We start from the raw sequence: 4,008 nt of genomic DNA, 5'->3' as shown, positions 1-4,008 counted from the left end.
GTAATGGGTAAAGAGGAAAGACCGAAATTAGAAATGGAAATAACTTTGTTCTGTTAGGGCTATGGAGGAACGCTGGGTGCCAGTGCCGGAGCTTCTAGCTGAAGTTGCTGGACTGGTAAGATGAGATGCTGGAGATCCTGGCATCCCGGTGCCAGAATCCCAGACTGGAGCGACCTGCAGAGATTGATGGATGTGGGCTGCAAGGGGTTTTTGTATCCCGGTGCCTAATGACCCGACTAAGCCAACCCGAAAATGTTTCCAACCACAAATTGGATGGTTCTATGTAACGAACTGACTGATGCAGTCAGATTGGAGATGACTGGGAGTGAGCAGCATCCCGGTGCCCAAGCCCTTTAATTTGATCGTTCGTTCAAAACAACTTTAGTTTAAATTGAAAATTACTTGCTTTGAAACGGCTGTTCGATCGAAACGACTATCTGTTGAGACAACATTGGCTCTGAACGACATGGTTTAAATGAAGGGAAACAACTGTTAGCTGGATGTTAGCTTGAAACGATTGTTCGCTAGAAACGCTGTTCACTCAAAACTGCTGGAGGTGTAGGCTTGGAATTCTGGTGTTGGTTCACGTCCTGTTTTGCTTTGGTACCGACTTCTCTGCTATCTTGAGATGGAGGTAATATGCGAACTGTCCCTTTAACAGTGGTACACACAGCGTGCGTAATGCGCCACCTGGAAAGGAGCTGGTGTTGACGGAATTGAAAGCATGGCACGCTGACATCATACCTTGAAAAGTCTGTTCTCTAAATTGGAATTGTTACATTTATAACTGTTTTCTGCTATAGTTCGTGTCTTGATTGTTCGTGAAGACTGTGTGACCTGGGACCTTGCTGGCGCGTGGAAACGCTGTGATCAGCTGTTTGATGAGAGGCAGGGGATTCATCGGGTGCAATGTTTCTGATTGTTGAGGAAAGTGGACCGTGGAAGGCGGATGGCGTTAAGGCTGGACTCACCCACTCCCTGGCCAACTTTAGGATTGTAGAAAGCGGGGCCTCAAGTGTGGAGACAGAATAGAGAATTCGGCTTCTGGTGCTGGGTCTGCTGACGTGAACATGATGTCTCGAGTCTGTCCGAATAATTCATCGTCCGATGGGGATAGCGATGTGCCGACACTTCTCGAAGAGGTAAGTGGATGGAAGTAGCTGGTAATAATTCGCGTTAGTGGATGTTAGCGTAGCGTGCTCGACGCGATGTTGCTTGGTCTCGGTTCATCTGCGGAATGCGAGGGCCATGCAGGATACGAGGGCGAAGGGGAGGACTTAGGACGTGTGGGTATTTATCGAAATGCTGGCGATGACGTGCTCGATGTGTGGTCCCGCTCCTGAAACTCTGCTAACTAGCACCACATCAAGTACGGTCTAGAGCTGTTCTTTTATGAAAAGCGTTCTGAGATAACTGTTGTTGTGATTTGGTGCTATGTAAATAAAATTGAATTCAATATAACAATATGAACAGCTCCTGCGATGGACTGGTGACCTGTCCAGGGTGTGCCCAATGTGAGCTGGGATTGGCTCCAGCCCCCCGCGACCCTGTACGCAGGATAAGCGGTTGACGATGGACGGACGGATGGATGGAATATGAACAGCTCTGACATAGGGAATAATGAATAAACAAGTGTTAGCCAGTAAACAGGTGCTGATTAGAGGCAGAGTTACTGGATTATTGCACAGGAATTGTTCCTGACACTGTGAGTCAGATTCAGCTGTTCATCAGAGTGATGGCTTGTGGGAAGAAACTGCTTCTGTGTCTGTTGGTTTTGGCGTACAGTGCTCTGTAGCGCCTACCAGAGGGGATAAGCTGGAACAGGTTGTGACCGGGGTGAGATGGATCTGCAGTGATGTTTCCTGTCCGTTTCCTGACTCTGGAAATGTATAAGTCCTGAATGGAGGGCAGGTTGGCACAAATGATCTTTTCTGCAGTCCTGACGTGTCGTTAGTGTAAAGGAAGAAGAGCAAGGAGAATCAAGTGTCATCGTTAGAGCAGGTGCAACTCCTCATCACTTCAAGTAGCCCTAACATAGGGGTCCCAGGCCTGTCTACTATCTTGTAACAAAGTCTTTCATAGGAGGAGATTTTGGTCATTTCATCCAGCCATTCCTTTACTGATATATCCCCTGTAGTTTTTCAACATCACAGCGCTAACTTGCATCCAGTAATAAGCGCTACTCTGCACCATGACACTGATAGTTTCTCGATTGCTTTAACACTTTTCCCTCAGACAGGACATGCTAGCCATCAAAAACACAAACTCTACAACAACTTACACACTAGTGAGATAAATTCAAATAATACAAAAACAATAAAGCCGCTTTTTGACCAAAAGTACAGGGGACTTTTGAGTCACCAAATCTCTTTTAAAGGAACTAAAAAGGTTCCTTCAGCCCACTGTTGTGTGCGTTTCCACCTGCGAAGATAAGGCAAATTAACCAGGTTATGCTTGACCATTAAAGCAGCTTTTTTGTGTGGGAGTATAATGAAGAGACACTCCAGCACAGAAAAAGCAACACAAACATAAAATTGCGACAGTTTGGAAGGTTATTAAAACATTTCCAGCTGACAAGTGCTGCAGATCAGCTGAAGCATCACATCTGTGTCACCTGAGCGTTGGAGGAACGGGATTTTTAACGAGCTTTATTACCTGCTGCAATCAGCTGTTCGCTGTAAACACATCGCTGCACGCTGGCTGCTGTTTTCGAGCGACACATTTAATGCCAACGTTTGATCTCAGGCGACGTCGGTGAGACTCCTGTGGCTATCTGACTGTTAATTGTGATTTATTGGTTTGCAAACAACGGTGTAAAAAAGGAACGGTCATAGAAAAACACCCGACCTTCTCCAGTTAAAGCCAGAAGCATCTACTCGCCCATCCAGAATTTCATGTGGCTCCTCAGGTGTAAGTCCATGACTACACCAAGACTTCTGGCTTGATTTGTGGTTCTTAACATTACAGATTGAAGCTGAGCACTGACTTTCAATCGTTCCTCCCTGGCTCCAAAAACAATAACTTCAGTTTTATCTTTGTTCAATTGAAGAAAATTCTGGCACATCCAATCGTTGACCTGCTCAATACAGTCACTCAGCACCCGTATGGGATCATAGTCCCCTGGTGAAATGGTTATGTAAATCTGTGTGTCATCTGCATAATTATGGTAACATATTTTGTATTTTTTCATAATATGAGCCAGTGGAAGCATGTAAATGTTAAACAAAAGAGGTCCCAGAATGGAGCCTTGGGGAACTCCACATGTCATTTTTGTCAGCTCAGATGTGTGATTATCTATAGACACAAAGTAGTCCCTGTCCTTTAAGTAGGATTCAAACCAGTTTAGTACTGTGCCAGAAAGTCCAACCCAGTTTTCAAGTCTGTCTAGTAATATGTTGTGGTCGACCGAATGCAGCACTGAGATCCAATAATACTAAGACTGAAATTCTGCCACTATCAGTGTTTAAATGGATGTCATTGAAGACCTTAACAAGAGCTGTCTCAGTGCTGTGGTGTGGTTGAAAACCTGACTGGAAGACATCAAAACAGTTATTTAGTGCCAAGAAAGCACTAAGCTGTTGAAAAACATCTTTATCAATGATTTTACTTAAAAATGGGAGATTTGATATGGGCCTATAATTGCTCAATAGTGACCTGTCTAGATTGCTCCTTTTTAAGAGTGGCTTAATGACTGCACATTTTAGAAAAAACCTGTTGGCAGAATATCAAGGCAGCATGAGGAGGATTTCAGATGTTGTATTATGTCCTCCAGGTTTTTATGATTAATAGAATCAAATTGTCTCATGCTATATGATTTGTTTAAGTGGACACAGGGACAAGACATATCCTGTTAATGACATGGAGGTACTGATTGCTTGTCTAATTGTTTGAATTTTGTCTGTGAAGAAGAAAGCAAATTCATTGCAGGCCCTGGTGGATAGAAGTTCAGAGGCTACAGACACAGGAGGGTTGGTTAGCCTGTCGACAGTAGCAAACAGGGCACGTGCA

The sequence above is a fragment of the Micropterus dolomieu genome, linkage group LG12 (genome assembly GCF_021292245.1).
Source record: "Micropterus dolomieu isolate WLL.071019.BEF.003 ecotype Adirondacks linkage group LG12, ASM2129224v1, whole genome shotgun sequence".
NCBI lineage: Eukaryota > Metazoa > Chordata > Actinopteri > Centrarchiformes > Centrarchidae > Micropterus > Micropterus dolomieu.
This window is presented reverse-complemented; position numbering follows the sequence as displayed.